At 42.8% G+C, this 19,810-nt stretch overlaps 1 pseudogene; it reads left to right on the forward strand.

Moving 5' to 3' along the window:
- Nucleotides 1-19,810, forward strand: part of LOC127633142 (pappalysin-1-like) — a 359,290-nt pseudogene that overhangs the window by 288,223 nt on the left and 51,257 nt on the right.

The raw sequence follows: 19,810 nt of genomic DNA on the forward strand, positions 1-19,810 counted from the left end.
GCCGTGGAGTGTGTGTGTGTGTGTGTCTCGCAGGAGTTAGATGTGACATGTAGTATCCTGCTGAGACTCTTCAGAGGTGTCCTGACATAATGTATTTGTGTGCAGCTCACTTAGCAACTCTCTCTCTCTCTCTCTTTCTGTTTGCAGTTGTGTTCATTACTCATGTGAAACCATAGATTGCCAGGAACCGACGATCCGGTACGCAGAGGTGAAATGCAGCAATAGTGGTTACATCAATGGAGCACACTGCACTGTCACATGCAACAGCGGCTACGTCCTGCAAATCAACTGGGATGATGAAGTCATCAAGAGCCAGGTACTCACTGAGATAGGTGGAAAAAGAAAGTGACATCAGCTCTGTCCTAAAACTTAGTGAGCTACCTCGCTGTCTGCTAAAGGCTGGATTACACTACCTGACATTTAAAATTTGAACCGATTATAAAAATATTAAGTGTAACATACTTACAGACTATGTAAATGACTACAGAAAAAGCTTGTTATATCACATATCAAACTTATCTCGCAAACACACACCCTCCTGTTAACTTTTGTTGTCAGTGTCAAACAAAATATGACTTATCCTTCACTGAGCAGCACCACTCTGAGTGCTTGTTAACCATCTCCATTTCATGTCGCAGCTGATCATGTAAATACAGTCAATAAATACAGTATTGCATGCACTGAATATGCTAGCTAAGTAGGATCATTTATTATCTTGCTAACTATAGGGAATGCATGATTAACCTTCTGGGGTCTGAGGGTATTTTGGGCCCTGGAGAAGTTTTGACATGCCTTGATATTTGTGTTTTTTTCAGTTGCTTAAAACATATTAATGGCTAAAATCTGATAACACTGTTTTCAGCACAAACTGGGCTACAATAATATGTGAGCAACAGGTGTGTACAGGTTTGTATTTTTGAGAAAATAACGTTTATGCATGTTTTTTGAAAAAACTAAAATTTTTAGTCACTGAAATAAGGCCATATAACACATACTAAACATTTGTCCACAAGACTTTTGAGAACTGGATCTTGTAGCTTAGAGATTTTTCTACAAAATGATGTGTAAACCATCATGATCACTCATTCATACAAAACAATATAGTAATTTAACTTTTGTAAGACAATTTTAGTGTTGAAAGGTAATATGCGAGGAGGCGTGAATGATCATGAATATGGAGGTAATTTACACCTGAGAGACAAAGACCCTCCCCTGGGCCTATCAATGAGGGATAGAGAATGAATGTGAGGAGACTTAATGATCAAAATCAAGTTTTAAGTTAAAAGAAGAAATCTGACTATACATTTTCTTTACATAAAGACATTACTTAATTTTAGACCTACACTACCGTTAAAAGAAGTCTCTTCTGCTCACCAAGACTGGATTTATTAGATCCAAAATACAGAAACATTGATATTCTGAACTCTTTTTACAATTTAAAAGAACCATTTTCTATTTAAATATATTGTAAAAGGCAATTTGTGATCTATAATAAATAGATAAAATATAATGTAAATATTCATATTATTTTTATATCATATCATGTTACATACCATAATTATATGGTATATAATTATATACATTTACATTTATGCATTTGGCAGATGCTTTTATCCAAAGCGACTTACAGAGCCCTTATTACAGGGACTTATTACAGGGACAATCCCCCTGGAGCAACCTGGAGTTAAGTGCCTTGCTCAAGGACACAATGGTGGTGGCTGTGGGGCTTGAACCAGCGTCCTTCTGATTACCAGATTACCAGTTATGTACTTAGACCACTACAAAGCACTCAAAGCTCACCATTTTATTTTCTTTATTTTACAAAAGCAGAAGATTTTGTTGTTATTGTGAGTGTACACAAATAAAGTAGACCCTTTATAGTCTCTAATGATGTCTTACACTTATCTGTATACCCAAAAATTACGGAGTATTTTAAATTGTTTCTGCTGTAATGACAAAAATATTCAGCAGGACGTAATAATAAAATTTGGCACACTGATAGGGTTGGGTATGAATAGACCCCATAGCAAATTTGGGACCTCTAGGACAAACTCTATGGAGCCACCTTGACCTTAATGAGGTAAGTGTAAAACAGGAAGTGAGGCTGTATCTCAGCAACCCTTTGTCCTATCGATACAAAACTGATTCATGATTCATAAGGACCATGGTTGGTGACAGCGCCACCAATGGGTCAATAAATGTGAAGAATTGCTTATGAACAATATGTATGACTTAATATAAAAATAACAGGGATTACGGCTGGGTAAACATATAGATTTCCTGATTAATCACAATATTAATTTTGAATGATCTCAATATCAATTCTTAAAATCCGAAGATGGATCTTTTAATATGCAAAGTTGCATTGAAAAAAATTTGGAGTGGAGTTTACTTGAAAAAAATTCAGAAATTGCTAGTAAATTTAACAGACCTTAATTTCAAGTAAAGGTTACACACAATTCTTTGAGGCTTTTAATTAGAAATTCTCAAGTAAATGCAACTTTGTAATACTCTGCTTCAAGTAAATTTGACTGACTCTTAGTTTTACTGACTCCTAAACTGTAATAAATGTATCTTTAAATACATTAATATTTTGGTCAAAGGATAAAAGAGAAAGGGTACAATAAAACAACACCCAAACAACTGTCCACATATCTTTTACATCTTTGTTCAGAAAACCTATATCTGGATCTATCTGCCTTTACATCTCCCCATCGCATTAGTTTAGTCTTTTTCACTATAATACTTGAAGTAAAACTTTTCAGAACACAATTACTTTCTGCACAAAGGAACAAATACAAAGTGAAAAAGTGCAAATATTGAGTATCCACAACTAACAGACTTACTGTACATTAGTAGCTTAGTGTGCAAAGAGTGAACTTTGAGAACATTTTAGAATATCTCAAGAAAGATCTTTTGAAACACTTCAGCTATTCCTCAAAGCTGAGAAGCACATTTGAAGTTCAGGGAGTAAATGAAACCCATGAGTAGAAGACACGCATTTGTGAGATTTTTACATCCAACCAGCACCTCAGTTCCCTCAATGAAAATGATCACATCAGCTGGAGTGGAACCTTCTGCTGCAGTATCTTCTAAACAAGAAGAAATTATTAACAGTAAAACATTAACGGTAAATTAAACAATTCACAAATTCATGCTAATCAACCTGAATGTTTTAAAAATACACTGAACTGAAAATATACACTCACCTAAAGGATTATTAGGAACACCTGTTCAATTTCTCATTAATGCAATTATCTAATCAACCAATCACATGGCAGTTGCTTCAATGCATTTAGGGGTGTGGTCCTGGTCAAGACAATTTCCTGAACTCCAAACTGAATGTCAGAATGGGAAAGAAAGGTGATTTAAGCAATTTTGAGCGTGGCATGGTTGTTGGTGCCAGACGGCCGGTCTGAGTATTTCACAATCTGCTCAGTTACTGGGATTTTCACGCACAACCATTTCTAGGGTTTACAAAGAATGGTGTGAAAAGGGAAAAACATCCAGTATGCGGCAGTCCTGTGGGCGAAAATGCCTTGTTGATGCTAGAGGTCAGAGGAGAATGGGCCGACTGATTCAAGCTGATAGAAGAGCAACTTTGCCTGAAATAACCACTCGTTACAACCGAGGTATGCAGCAAAGCATTTGTGAAGCCACAACATGCACAACCTTGAGGCGGATGGGCTACAACAGCAGAAGACCCCACCGGGTACCACTCATTTCCACTACAAATAGGAAAAAGAGGCTACAATTTGCAAGAGCTCACCAAAATTGGACAGTTGAAGACTGGAAAAATGTTGCCTGGTCTGATGAGTCTCGATTTCTGTTGAGACATTCAGATGGTAGAGTCAGAATTTGGCGTAAACAGAATGAGAACACGGATCCATCATGCCTTGTTACCACTGTGCAGGCTGGTGGTGGTGGTGGTGTAATGGTGTGGGGGATGTTTTCTTGGCACACTTTAGGCCCCTTAGTGCCAATTGGGCATCGTTTAAATGCCACGGCCTACCTGAGGATTGTTTCTGACCATGTCCATCCCTTTATGGCCACCATGTACCCATCCTCTGATGGCTACTTCCAGCAGGATAATGCACCATGTCACAAAGCTCGAATCATTTCAAATTGGTTTCTTGAACATGACAATGAGTTCACTGTACTAAAATAGCCCCCACAGTCACCAGATCTCAACCCAATAGAGCATCTTTGGGATGTGGTGGAACGGGAGCTTCGTGCCCTGGATGTGCATCCCACAAATCTCCATCAACTGCAAGATGCTATCTTATCAATATGGGCCAACATTTCTAAAGAATGCTTTCAGCACCTTGTTGAATCAATGCCACGTAGAAATAAGGCAGTTCTGAAGGCGAAAGGGGGTCAAACACAGTATTAGTATGGTGTTCCTAATAATCTTTTAGGTGAGTGTATATATATATATAGAATAGTGAAATGGCTCACACTTACCTTCCATCTGGCCTACACTCAAATACAGTAACTGACAGGAGATATTTTCTCAACAGCATGACAATGTCATTCAACCGAATGGCAGAACAGTGTGTTTTTGTGTAATCAGCATGAGATCCAATAGTGTCAAGTTGCAGCTTGTCAAGCTTGATTAGAAAGTGAGCTTGATTCAGTTGTGATTCATGAGGCTTCCAGGAAATCTGCATTAGATGATGCGATCTTCAAAACGATCTGTTCTCTCAACTTGTTTTGTGCGGTTTTGTACAGTGTGTGTATGTCTTTGTTTGTTTTTATTATACAAACACTCTGCTTGGATGTTTAATGGATTAACAATGTGGGAAACACATGAATCCAGTCAAAAAGCTCACATGGACGTGAAAAATACGTAAACCAATTGAAGAGACTTTGAAAAATAAAAGGTGGTGCTGATGTGAATACGGTCTTTACCTTATTGTCTCATCGTGACTGGATGTGCCAAGTTTCAATGTTGCTACTGAATGTTCCAGAACTCTGACATTGACCACATTCAGCTAAGTAATTGACAAGCGGCATCTCCCATTAAACATTTTTGCATCAGTTCAAGGGTGTTTACCTTCTCTTGTGGAGCGCAGGAGCGCAGTGCATAAGCAGTGTTGAAAATGTCTCGGTTTCTGACGTAACCTCCATTTCCTGATGGAAGGAAAGAGATGTTATGTCTACGAGTTAACACTAGGGGTCGCTCCTGCGGAGCCCAGACATCTCTGATTTTGAGAAAAGGCCAATGAGAATTGGCGTGTGGAATTTTCATGCCACTCCCCCGGACATACGTTTATAAAAGGAGTGACGCTGCAAATACACATCAGGTATCGCACCGAGGAGCCGAGCCAAAGACCCGGCGCTTTCAGCGGTTGGTTCAGTGTTGTGGCCGAAGGGACACGGCGACCTGGGGCAGAGGGCACTTTTGCGGGATATACATCACACAGGGTTGCCGAAGGGGACAACCAGCACATGTGGAGCACTTACCTCAGTATGGGGGCCTAGTGACGCCCGTACAGGGGTGGCAGCGAGCCTCTCCGAAGACTCGACGGCCGCTAGGCTAGGGAGGAAGAACGTCCAGTGTTCACACTTCCTGCGAATGCAACTGGGGAAAGAGCTTTGCCTCAAGGGAGGGGAAAGGCGCTATGCACAAGCGATTCACCCGGCCAGCTGACCCGAAACTGGCTCAACCCTGAGGATATAGAACCTCGCAAAGGTGTTAGGTATTGCCCAACCCGCGGCTCTACATATGTCATACGCTAGAGAGGCAAAGCCCCTGGTAGAATGGGCTCGTAGGCCTACCCTCTTGATGGAGGTGAGCACCGTCAGGAGTGCGGTCTTCAGAGAGAGCGCCTTTAGCTCTGCTGACTCAAGGGGCTCGAAGGGAGCTCCCCGAAGGCCCCAAAGGACCACAGCGCAGCCTGGGGGGGTTTAACAGCCTCGCGTCTCTCAGGAACCTGATGACCAAATCGTGCTTCCCTAAATACTTACCTTCCACTGCATCGTGATGTGCCGATATAGCGGCTGCATACACCTTCAAGGTGGAGGGGGACAGCCGGCCCTCTAACTTTTCCTGCAGAAAGGAAAGCACTGATCCAACTGCGCATCTCTGGGGGTCTTCACCACGGGAAGAACTCCACTGAGCAAACAGACGCCACTTCAGGCCATAAAGGCGTCCGCGTCCCGTCCAAGGGCCAGACATGAAGATTCCAGAGGTCTGGTCGTGGGTGCCAGATGGCGCACTGTCCCTGAGAAAGAAGGTCCTTCCTCAGGGCAATTCGCCAGGGGGGGCTGTCGCGAGGAGCGTGAGGTCCGAGAACCAAATCCGGGAGGTTCAATAAGTGGCCACTAAGAGGACCTTTTCCCCATCCTCCTTGACTGGAAGGAAAATGCATACTTGTGAAGCCCCGGGGTCCAGCTGTGTGCCAAGGTATCTGTGCCGAGGGGGGCCTCGGTCAGAGAGTACCATAGTGGGAGGATTCCGGGGAAGCGAACAGGTCTACCTGTGCTTGGGCGAATCGACTCCAGATCAGCTGAACCACCTGGGGGTGGAGCCTCCATTCTCCCTTGGATGTAACCTGCCGTAACAGCACGTCTGCTGTGCTGTTGAGGTAGCCTGGGATGTGAGTGGCTCGCAGTGACTTGAGTCGGTGCTGACTCCAAAGGAGGAGACGGCAGGCAAGTTGTGACGAGAGCGTAGACCGCCTTGGCGGTTGATATACGCCGCCGCGGCTGTGTTGTCCGTCCGGAGCAACACATGCTTGCCCCGGATTAACGGCAAAAGCCTCCTCAGGGGAAGTAGTACTGCCAGCAACTCAAGGCAGTTGATGTGCCAATGCAGTCATACGGGGCCCCAGCCCCATTGGGAGGCATCTGTCGTGACCATGACATGCCTGGAGACCTGGCCTAGGGGAACTCCTGCCCGTAAGAACGCTAGGTCTGACCAGGGGCTGAGAGATCGGCAACAAGCCTGCGTGACAAGGACATGGTGTGTGCCATGGTGCCATGCTCGTCTTTCGACTCGGGTCTTTAGCCAGTGCTGGAGTGGTTTCATAAGCATCAACCCAAGCTGTGTGACCGTCGTTGAGGATGCCATATGCCCCAGGAGCCTCTGAAAGGATTTCAGTGGGACCAACGTGTTCCGTCTGAACGTATGCAGACAGCTCAGCACTGACTGTGCATGCTCACTGGTGAGATGCGCCATCAACTTTTCCCAGTTGACCCGAAGCCCCAAGCGGCTGAGGTGCCTGAGCACCAGGTCCCTGTGAGCACACAACATGTCTCACGAGTGAGCTAAGATTAGCCTGTTGTCGATGCGGACACCTGCTTCCCTCCGTGGGGCAAGGGCTGCCTCTGCGACCTTTGTGAAGGCGCGAGGGTATAGGGACAGGCCGAAGGGGAGGACTTTGTACTGATATGCCTGACCCCCGAAGGCAAACCGGAGAAAGGGTCTGTGTCGAGGAAGGATCAAGACATGAAAGTATGCGTCCTTCAGGTCTACCGCCGCGAACCAATCCAGATACTGGACGCTTGCTAGAATGCATTTCTGCGTGAGCATCTTGAACGGGAGTCTGTGCAGAGCCCAGTTCAGAACTCGCAGATCGAGGATTGGCCGCAAACCGCCGCCTTTTTTGGGTATGATGAAGTAGGGGCCGTAAAACCCCTTCTTCATCTCGGCTGGAGGGACAGGCTCTATCACGCCCTTCCGTAGAAGGGAGGCAATTTCCACACGCAAGGCAGTTCTTGCCTCTAACCAATGTGGAGCTTACGCCATTGAACCTGGGCGGCCGTCTGGCAAACTGAATCGCATAGCCGAGTTGGACGGTCCTGATCAGTCAACGCGACGGGTTGGGGAGCACGAGCCACGGCCCCAAACTCCATGCGAGAGGGACCAAGGGGACTATAGCGTCGGACGTATCAGCAGGCGGGGCCTCACGACGGGGCGGAGCCCGGGGTGCTGAGTCTAGGGACATCGAAGCTCTTACCTGGCTCCTTGTGACCGTTCCCGGAACAGCCTGGGACGGGGGAGGAACAATTTCATCCTTGTGGCCCGTGTAGACCATCGGCTCGGGGCGGGATTGTGCCACGGCTGGGTACGTGGAAGCGGGAGATCCAGTTCCAGGGCACTGTACCTTGTCAGCCTCTCACGACTCGACCAGGTTGAACCAGAGGTGGCGCTCCTGGACCGCCAAGGTGGACATCGCCTGCCCGAGAGCCCGCGCCGTGACCTTCGTTGCCCGGAGGGCGAAGTCGGTCACCGAGCACAGCTCCTGCATTAGAGCTGGGTCAGGACTACCCTCGTTTAGTTCTCTAATTGCCTTGGCTTGGTGCACCTGCAGGAGTTTTCTCCAAAGTGAACGGAGAAGTTTGTAATATTTCATGCCACATGTCTTTTTATTTCCACAATGAATATTTGCTTGTGGTAGTTCATTATTACTGTAGGCTACCTCCCGCACTCACGTTCATTCTCAACATCTGTAATTTTCTGTATTTGTCTTTTTATGGGCCTATTTGTCAAAATCCATCTTTCTTGTAAATGTGAGCCTATGCTTGTGATGGATTGGTATTGGAGCAATGGAAATGCTGATGTGCTGACTTTCAGAGAGAGAGAGAAAAAAATGCTCCTCCGTTTCGCAATTTCGCTTCTATTCTGCAACACTCCCGTAACGTGAGTCACGTTCACTGATCGGGACGATTGGGGACCACAGTCAGCTACGATGTATATCGTGCAGTCTGACATAATGTCGCACAGTGTGCCATGCTGATATCAATGCGTTCATATCATACAGTCTGACAAGCAACAATCCTAAAGGACTATTATAAATCGTCAGTGTGCACCCGCCTTTAGGTTGAAGTCATTAAAACAAATTTTTTTATCCACCACAGATTTAATATTGGTAAACTGTAGTTTTGGCAAGTCATTTAGGACATCTACTTTGTGCGTAAGTAAAAAGTAATTTTTCAAACAATTGTTAATATACACATTGTATCACAATTCCAGTGGATCAGAATTTTACATATAATTTAAATATGCCTTTAAGCATCTAGGAAAATTCCAGAAAATTATGTCAATCCTTTAGACAATTTTCCAATTAGCTTCTGATAGGAGGTGTATCTGTGGATGTAATTTAATACCTACCTTCAAACTCAATGCCTCTTTGCTTGACATCATGGGAAAATAAAAAGAAATCAGCCAATTCCTCAGAATAAATATGTGGACCTCCAGAAGTCTGGTTCATTTACATTTACATTTCTGCATTTGGCAGATGCTTTTATCCAAAGCGACTTACAGTGTCCTTATTACAGACAATCCCCCCGGAGCAACCTGGAGTTAAGTGCGTTGCTCAAGGACACAATGGTGGTGGCTGTGGGGATCGAACTGACAACCTTCTGCTAAAAGTTTAGTGCTTTAGCCCACTACACCACCACTACTCCATGGTTCATCCTTGGGAGCAATTTCCAAGCACCTTAAGGGACCATGTTCATCTGTACAAATAATAGTACACAAGTATAAACACCATGTGACCATGCAGCCATCATATCGCTCAGGAAGGAGACACAATCTGTCTCCTAGAGATGAATGTAGTTTGGTGCGAAAAGTGCAAATCAATCCCATATCAACATCAAAGGACCTTGTGAAGATGCTGGAGGAAACAGGTAAACAAGTATAAATATCCACAGTATAACAAGTCCTATATCGACACAACCTGAAAGGCTGCTCAGCAAGGAAGAAGCCAATGTTCCAAAACCTCATTAAAAAAGCCAGAATACAGTTTGCAAGTCCACATGGGGACAAAGATCTTACTATTGGAGAAATGTGCTCTGGTCTAATGAAACAAAAATTTAACTATTTGGCCATAATGGCCATCATTATGTTTGGAGGAAAAATGGTGAGCCTTACAAGCCGAAGAACACAATTCCAACGGTGAAGCATGGTTGTGGCATCATCATGTTGTGGGGGTGCTTTGCTGCAGGAGGGACTGGTGCACTTCACAAAATAGATGGCATCATTAGGAAAATGATGTGTATATATATATTGAAGAAATATCTCAAGACATCAGCCATGAAGTTAAAGCTCGTTCGCAAATGGGTCTTCCGAATGACCCCAAGCGTACCTTCAAAGTTGTGGCAAAATGGCTTAAGGACTACAACGTCAAGGTAGTGGAGTGGCCATCACAAAGACCTGACCTCAATCTGATTGAAAATTTGTGGGCAGAACTAAAACATTTTTGTGCAAGCAAGGAGGCCTGCAAACCTGACACCAGTTCTGTCTGGAGGAATGGGCCAAAATTTATTTTGGAAGGCTACCCAAAACATTTGACCTAAGTTACTCTCTTTAAGTTTAAACTCTCTTTTAGTATTATTCTGACATTTCACATTCTTAAAATAAAGTAGTGACCCTAACTGACCTTAGACAGGGAATGTTCCCTTTCTAAAAGCAACACTTATGATGCTGCGCTGAATTAGCACTTTGGGAACAACTTTAGGTGTGACCAGCTGTGAATATGTGTGCAACACGTCAATGAAAATTGACTGGAATTTATAGCCTCTGCCGGTGACATCATTGGATGCACATGTAGCAGGGCTATAAATAGATGCGTCAAAGGTGCATTGTCAGATCTTTTGTCTTCAGATCACTCTGTGTGTGTGTGCTTCATGAGCCTGTCAGTAACTTTCTACTTTCCTCTGTTAGGAGTTAGAATTGTTAGGCAGTGCGCAGAAACCTTTCTCTTTCTCTTTTCTTTAAAAAAAAAAAAAGAAGGAAAAGAGTGACTGATAAACAAAGCAAGCGGTTTTGCTTTGTGTGTTTGGGGGAAGAGCATGCTGCTCTTACGTTGCGGCAGGGTGGGTGCAGGCATTGCAATCTGTTTACAGTCAAAATGCTTCACACTCGTCTCGCTTACTACCAAGAGCCAGCGCCCAATCTTTCATCGTGGTGCTCTCGCATAGATCTGGCTGAGAAGCGAGAGACGGGTCCGTCCCTATCGCTTGCTCTCTCCCCAGATCTAGCTGATCCTTCTCGTAAGCCTGAAGCGCACCTCGGCACCTCTGTGGTTCACGAGGGGGACGCTGAACCTCTGTTCATTCCACGCACAATAATAAAGCGGCTGAAGTATTACTCGAGGTGGTTAATCGGGCTGTGGCCAGACTATAGTTAGACTGGCCACGCGAACAAGAGAACCCCCCCCCCCAAACGCTCCAAACTAGAAGACAGATTTTTGTCTGGTGGCCAAAAAAAAAAAAAGAAAAAAATGGAAGGGAACGCTATATCAGTCCCTTCCTTTCTTCTATGACCTCCATAACGAGCGTTCTCATTCATGGAGGAATCCTTATACTTCCCGTGTCTTCGTGCCCTCGACGTCGACATATTTGATTATCGTGGGTGCTGAGGCTTGGGGGCATTCGGTGATGCCGCCGGTAGAAAAGACAGTTGCTAAGGAGACCCACTCTCCCCACAAAGCTGTGCAGGACCACCTCCATGCTTGTGGGGAAGGCTTATCAGGCAGCAGGTCAGGCTGGTGCTGCCCTCCACACTATGGCAGTGTTACAGGCATACTAGGCTAATCTGTTTATGTATTCGGGGATGCCGCTGGTAGAGGAGACACTTGCGGGTTATCTCTCGTCTGGCTCGGCATCATCGCTAAAGAGACCCACTCTTCCCATAAAACTGTGCAGGACCACCTCCATGCTTGTGGGGAAGGCTTATCAGGCAGCAGGTCAGGCCGGTGCTGCCCTGCACACTATGGTGGGCACCACGGTCGACGAAGAGGCTTTCTCTGAGCTTCGTCGAGCCATGGATCTGTCTCCCTGCACGACCAAGCAGATGGCCCATGCCATCTATGTCTGCTTTAGTCAGAACGGAGTGACACTCATGGCTTAACCTATCGGGCATCAGAGACAAGGACAAATCATTCCTTCTCGATGCCCTAGTTTTTCCTTCTGGCTTAATTGGTGAAGCTATGAATATAGCTATCACCAGGTTCCAGGAGGCAAAAGGTCATGAAGAAGCCTTAGGGCAATTCCTTCCTCGCCACACTCAGGGGAAGGGGCCATCGGCCACCCAGCCCCACCCTGCTCCTTCTAGATGGGAGGCTCAAAAACAAAGCGTGGCGAATCGTGCTCCCCCTCGTAAATACTGGGGGTCGGTTTGTTGCCCTCAGCAGCCCCCAAAGCATGACCTCAGGGCAGTTATTTCAAAAAACAAAAACCCCTGACGGTTTTGCACCCAGCTTTGTGGGGGTAGCCCCCCCTTGGGGCGGGTCACGTGAAACATCTACCTGTACCCTCCCGATACCCCCACGAAACCACTCCATTCCCGCCGCCTCTGGTGTTTCGAGAGTATCAGAGCAGCTAGGTGCATCTTGCAGGTTGCTAACGACAGATGCCTCCCTGACGGGCTGGGTAGCGGTCTTAAGTGGTCATCCAGCTCAAGGGGAATGGGAGGGTCGTCAGCTCAATTGTCAAATTAACTGTCTCGAGTTGATGGCTGTATTTCTGGCCCTGAAATACTTCCTCAAGATGCTGCCATGTCTTGGTGCAGGTGGACAACACAGCGGTAGTCTCTTACATAAACCATCAAGGAGGTCTACGTTCATGCCAGCTGAACAGACTGGCATGGCAGATTCTCCTTTGGGCCCAGGGCAAGCTCCTGTTAATACAGGTGCATCCAATGATGTCACCGGCAGAGGCTATAAATTCCGGTAAATTTTCATTGACGTGTTGCACACAGATTCACAGCTGGTCACACCTAAAGTTGTTCCCAAAGCACTAATTCAGCACAGCATCTCGTTCCGCTTTTATCAAGGAACAAGGGTTACAGTCAAGTAACCCGAGAAGTTTTCTACGATTAAATGTCAGGAATTGTGTAAAACTGAGTTTAAATTTGGTTTAAACTTAAAGTTTTAAGTGAACATCTGACTTCAACTGTATACAGTATGATTGTTTTTATATATATAATATGTTTCTCGTAGATACAGGTGGTAAGGAGGCCTCTCGTTGGGTATAGAAAAACCCTGTTACCATAGTTACTCATTCATTGCTATGAGGAAAATGGGGAGAAATATCCTGTAGATTTGAGAATTATAACAATGAAAACCATGACGAAAAGCTATTGTATAGTTTTTTGCACTTCAAAGAAAGCCAAAAGAAAATGGTTATCGCCCACCAAATAAGAATATAGAAGCCAAAAGAAGAGCACTGTGGCTGCAAACTGTTGAACCATACAGCAGTTTCTTAGCAGACCCAAGCAACCTCAAAACACAAGTTTACATTCATGATTATACAATTTAACAGTATACTACACTAATATTTTGTCATTCGGTTAGTATCTAAATTTTTTTTAGCTGCATTTTGAATTATTAGTTTGTCATCATCAACATTTTTATTTATACCTTTCAATTTGACTGATAATTAATTAAATTATTGTACACACAAAATTGCACAAATTTAAAAAGTGAAACCCCTGATATGGCTGATATGAGTTCAATGGTCAACCCTTATTTTTTTTTAATTATTTTATTTTTTTTACAATTTTCAGCCTAAGCAGACAATGCAAGTAGGTATGTTTATGTTATGTTTATAAGGTTTATACATTTTAGTAAGGTTCAAATATTAGGCCTACAATAAGCTGCTGTAAAAAAAAAATATACAGGTGCTGGTCATATAATTAGAATATCATCAAGAAGTTGATTTATTTCAGTAATTCCATTCAAAAAGTGAAACTTGGATAATGTATACATTCATTCCACACAGACTGATATATTTCAAGTGTTCATTCCTTTTAATTGATGATTATAACTGACAACTAATGAAAAACACCAAAATCAGTATCTCAGAAAATTTGAATATTGTGAAAAGGTTCAATATTGAAGACACCGGGTGCCACACTCTAATCAGCTAATTAACTCAAAACACCTGCAAAGGCCTTTAAATGGTCTCTCAGTCTAGTTCTGTAGGCTACACAATCATGGGGAAGACTGCTGACTTGACAGCTGTCCAAAAGACGACCATTGACACCTTGCACAAGGAGGGCAAGACACAAAAGTTAATTGCTAAAGAGGCTGGCTGTTCACAGAGCTCTGTGTCCAAGCACGTTAATAGAGAGGCGAAGGGAAGGAAAAGATGTGGTAGAAAAAAAGTGTACAAGCAATAGGGATAACCGCACCCTGGAGAGGATTGTGAAACAAATCCCATTAAAAAATGTGGGGGAGATTCGCAAAGAGTGGACTGTAGCTGGAGTCAGTGCTTCAAGAACCACCACGCACAGACGTATGCAAGACATGGGTTTCAGCTGTCGCATTCCTTGTGTCAAGCCACTCTTGAACAAGACACCGCGTCAGAACACAAAAAGGACTGGACTGCTGCTGAGTGGTCCAAAGTTATGTTCTCTGATGAAAGTAAATTTTGCATTTCCTTTGGAAATCAAGGTCCCAGAGTCTGGAGGAAGAGAGGAGAGGCACAGAATCCATGTTGCTTGAAGTCCAGTGTAAAGTTTCCACAGTCAGTGATGGTTTGGGGTGCCATGTCATCTGCTGGTGTTGGTCCACTGTGTTTTCTGAGGTCCAAGGTCAACGCAGCCATCTACCAGGAAGTTTTAGAGCACTTCATGCTTCCTGATGCTGACCAACTTTATGGAGATGCAGATTTCATTTTCCAACAGGACTTGGCACCTGCAAACATTGCCAAAGCTACCAGTACCTGGTTTAAGGACCATGGGATCCCTGTTCTTAATTGGCCAGCAAACTCGCCTGACCTTAACCCTATAGAAAATCTATGGGGTATTGTGAAGAGGAAGATGCGATATGCCAGACCCAACAATGCAGAAGAGCTGAAGGCCACTTTCAGAGCAACCTGGGCTCTCATAACACCTGAGCAGTGCCACAGACTGATCGACTCCATGCCACGCCGCATTGCTGCAGTCATATAGGCAAAAGGAGCCCCAACTAAGTATTGAGTGCTGTACATGCTCATACTTTTCATGTTCATACTTTTCAGTTGGCCAACATTTCTAAAAATCCTTTTTTTGTATTGGTCTTAAGTAATATTCTAATTTTCGGAGATACTGAATTTGGGATTTTCATTAGTTGTCAGTTATAATCATCACAATTAAATGAAATAGACATTTGAAATATATTAGTCTGTGTGTAATGAATGAATATAATATCCAAGTTTCACTTTTTGAATGGAATTACTGAAATAAATCAACTTTTTGATGATATTCTAATTATATGACCAGCACCTGTACACACACACAAAAAGGGGGATTACAATATAATATGGAGGAAACTTGAGAATATGCAGCAATATGCAATATAACAACAATTAGGCCTACAATCACAAGCAGTTTTCCTAATAGTTTCTACTTATTAAGTACATTGTTTTGCAGTAGAGATTTAGTACTTTGTATGTAAACATTTTACTGCATATTTAACATAAACCCTATTTATTAAACCTTTTACCGAACTTACTTGGAAATAAATTAAGCATGAAAACCAGTATAAGCAGTGTTCCCCTTCGATCATGTCCATTTTTCTTAGGTATCTTGTCTTGTTTTCTGGTGTTAGCTTATCTTCATGTTTCTGCTGGAACCGCTGCTGTGATAGTATAATAATCAATTTAGTCTAGAATCTGGTCTGATGTTTCCCAACTACTTTAAAGGGGTTTTACACTTGGTCACCTCATGCATTTTTGGTGATCGGTTTGCTATCATGAAAAGACCAAGTGTATATGCAAGTGTAAATGCCACTGCTGTGGTGATGCATACAGGATGGATTAGCGTTCACACCTCAAATCTGACATGGACACATGCATTTTTTACCACATTTGTATATGGTTTTTGTGATCCGATCACAAAACAATTTAGACCCCATTTAGACCTGTATTTAGGTCTGACCACATGTGATCGGTTATCTTATTACCAGAAAAAAACACCTCTGGGGGTGGTTTGAAATGCATTCTATTTGAAACTCAGTCAAGTAAAAATGCATCTGGCTGTTCAAGTCAAGTCAAGTATATTTTATTTGTATAGCGCCTTTCACAACACACATCGTTTCAAAGCAGCTTTACAGAAGATCAGCATTAACAGACGATAAAACTGTAATGTCTATAAAGTCGATGAATCATCATTGTGCAATTTAGATAAAATACGATTCTTAATCGTGTTTAAAAATAATTAAATAATAATTGTATTAATAACCCCTGTGAGCAAGCTGTAGGCGACTGTGGCAAGGAACACAAAAGTCCATAAGCTGTAGATTAATGGAGAAAAATAACCTTGGGAGAAACCAGACTCACTGTGGGGGGCAATTCCCTCTGGCTAGCATTATGAATGTAATGTAAATATTACTTATGTATAGTTAAAATCATGGATTCAGTAAGGGTTAAGGGTCAGTGTTTAAACATCGATTGTGTTTGAACTGTAAGATTAATGACCACAGTCTTTGAAGTCCATCATGATTAATTGCAGAAGTTCACATAGATGCAATTGTCCTTGTTAATTGGCTGATGAAGGCTTTTGTTGGCAATAGTTGGCATAGTCTATGCATTCCATTTCAAGATCGTAGTCCATCAATAGACCGACGTAATGCAGGTTGGAGTTGGCATCAGTTCATCCTCTGAAGTCCATCATAATAGACTGAAGTGATATACAGGTCCTTCTCAAAAAATTAGCATATTGTGATAAAGGTCATTATTTTCCATAATGTAATGATAAAAATTAAACTTTCATATATTTTAGATTCATTGCACACCAACTGAAATATTTCAGGTCTTTTATTGTTTTAATACTGATGATTCTGGCATACAGCTCATGAAAACCCAAAATTCCTATGTCAAAAAATTAGCATATTTCATCCGACCAATAAAAGAAGTGTTTTTAATAAAAAAAAAAAAAAATCAACCTTCAAATAATTATGTTCAGTTATGCACTCAATACTTGGTCGGGAATCCTTCTGCAGAAATGACTGCTTCAATGCGGCGTGGCATGGAGGCAATCAGCCTGTGGCACTGCTGAGGTGTTATGGAGGCCCAGGATGCTTCGATAGCGGCCTTAAGCTCATCCAGAGTGTTGGGTCTTGCGTCTCTCAACTTTCTCTTCACAATATCCCACAGATTCTCTATGGGGTTCAGGTCAGGAGAGTTGGCAGGCCAATTGAGCACAGTAATACCATGGTCAGTAAACCATTTACCAGTGGCTTTGGCACTGTGAGCAGGTGCCAGGTCGTGCTGAAAAATGAAATCTTCATCTCCATAAAGCTTTTCAGCAGATGGAAGCATGAAGTGCTCCAAAATCTCCTGATAGCTAACTGCATTGACCCTGCCCTTGATAAAACACAGTGGAACAACACCAGCAGCTGACATGGCACCCCAGACCATCACTGACTGTGGGTACTTGACACTGGACTTCAGGAATTTGGGCATTTCCTTCTCCCCAGTCTTCCTCCAGACTCTGGCACCTTGATTTCCGAATGACATGCAAAATTTGCTTTCATCCGAAAAAAGTACTTTGGACCACTGAGCAACAGTCCAGTGCTGCTTCTCTGTAGCCACTGGTTCAAAAGTGGCTTGACCTGGTGAATGCGGCACCTGTAGCCCATTTCCTGCACACGCCTGTGCACGGTGGCTCTGGATTTTTCTACTCCAGACTCAGTCCACTGCTTCCGCAGGTCCCCCAAGGTCTGGAATTGGTCCTTCTCCACAATCTTCCTCAGGGTCCTCTTCTCGTTGTGCAGCGTTTTTGCCACACTTTTTCCTTCCCACAGACTTCCCACTGAGGTGCCTTGATACAGCACTCTGGGAACAGCCTATTTGTTCAGAAATTTCTTTCTGTGTCTTACCCTCTTGCTTGAGGGTGTCAATGATGGCCTTCTGGACAGCAGTCAGGTCGGCAGTCTTACCCATGATTGCGGTTTTGAGTAATGAAACAGGCTGGGAGTTTTTAAAAGCCTCAGAATCTTTTGCAGGTGTTTAGAGTTAATTAGTTGATTCAGATGATTAGGTTAATAGCTCGTTTAGAGACCCTTTTCATGATATGCTAATTTTTTGAGATAGGAATTTTGGGTTTTCATGAGCTGTATGCCAAAATCATCAGTATTAAAACAATAAAAGACCTGAAATATTTCAGTTGGTGTGCAATGAATCTAAAATATATTAAAGTTTAATTTTTATCATTACATTATGGAAAATAATGAACTTTATCACAATATGCTAATTTTTTGAGAAGGACCTGTATGGCTGGCACTGGCTGTATTTAGTCATCATCATTCAGTGACATGTAGCAGTGGAGTCCAACACGAAGCAGGATTGGAGCTGGATCCAGCCGGTTCTGGTGACCTCAGGATAGGAGTCCTGTGGTTGAGACAGCGAAACAAATAAAAAGATGTAAGCATAGATGCCATTACATTTATTGCAGAGTTAGAAATCATGATCACTGTTTCTGGTTTCTGGTTCCGGCAGACCCAACTAAAGCAGCCTAATTGTGGGTTGGAGGATAAATTAGGTGTATGCCTGGCTAAATAGATGAGTCTTTAGTCTAGACTTAAACTGAGAGAGTGTGTCTGCATCTCGAACAGTGTTTGGGAGACTATTCCATAGTTTAGGAGCCAAATATGAAAAGGATCTACCTCCTTTTGTGGATTTTGATAATCTAGGAACTATTAACAGGCCAGAATTTTGCGATCTTAATGAACGTGATGGAATATTGCATGGTAGAAGATCACTTAAGTACTGCAGAGCTAGACCATTCAAAGTTTTGTACATATTTAACAGAATTTTAAAATTAATACGGAATTTAACAGGTAGCCAATGTAACAATGATAAAATGGGGCTAATATGATCATATTTCTTGGTTCTTGTTAGCACTCTGGCGGCTGCATTTTGAACCAATTGAAGTTTATTTATTGATCTTGCTGGACATCCTCCCAGTAATGCATTACAATAATCTAGTCTTGAGGTCATGAACGCATGAATTAGTTTTTTGGCATCAGCAACAGAGAGCATATGCCTTAATTTAGCAATATTTCTTAGGTGGAAGAATGCTGTTCTACAAACATTTGTAATTTGATTTTCAAAGGACAGATTGGTATCAAATATAACACCTAAGTTCTTCGCTGTTGAAGATGATGTAACAGTACATCCATCTAGAGTCAAATTATATTTTAGTGGCTTATTTTTAGAGTTTTTTGGTCCAATAATTAGAACCTCTGTTTTGTCAGAATTGAGTAGAAGGAAATTTCTGCCATCCAATCTTTTATTTCACTGATACACTCTGTTAATTTTGAGAATTGTGAAATCTCTTCAGGTTTTGAAGAAATATAAAGTTGTGTATCGTCAGCATAGCAGTGGAAACTTATTCCAAGCCATATATTTTAATTTTACTCCATCCAAACAACCTTACATCAGCATAGGGAAACTGAAGGCAAATCTGAATGTTGCTCAATTTTTGCTTGTTAGCTAGCGATCTATCTAACAATAGCTAGTGAACTCGCTAACGATAGTTAGACTAGATTGCTAGCTGGCTGTGGACTAGTTTTTATTTCCTCACTGTTGACACGCATTGCATTGGCTGGAGAGAAGTATTATAGCTACCTTCATATTTTAATGGAAATTAAATAATATTTGCCAGCAATTATTATGTTTTTTTGCAACAAGTAGAATTGACCATATCATCTTCGCCTTACTCCATATTTCCTTGCAGGACACAGAAATTTGCGGACCCAATGCTAGATAGATCTGTTCTCTCTGACAGCTGTAGCTGGCGTGCATGAAAGTTGGGGGGCATGCCTGAACTAGTTGATACCAGGAAATCACAGAGAATGGATACAGAGATTGCTCG

This window comes from Xyrauchen texanus, chromosome 3 (assembly GCF_025860055.1).
Source record: "Xyrauchen texanus isolate HMW12.3.18 chromosome 3, RBS_HiC_50CHRs, whole genome shotgun sequence".
Taxonomy (NCBI): domain Eukaryota; kingdom Metazoa; phylum Chordata; class Actinopteri; order Cypriniformes; family Catostomidae; genus Xyrauchen; species Xyrauchen texanus.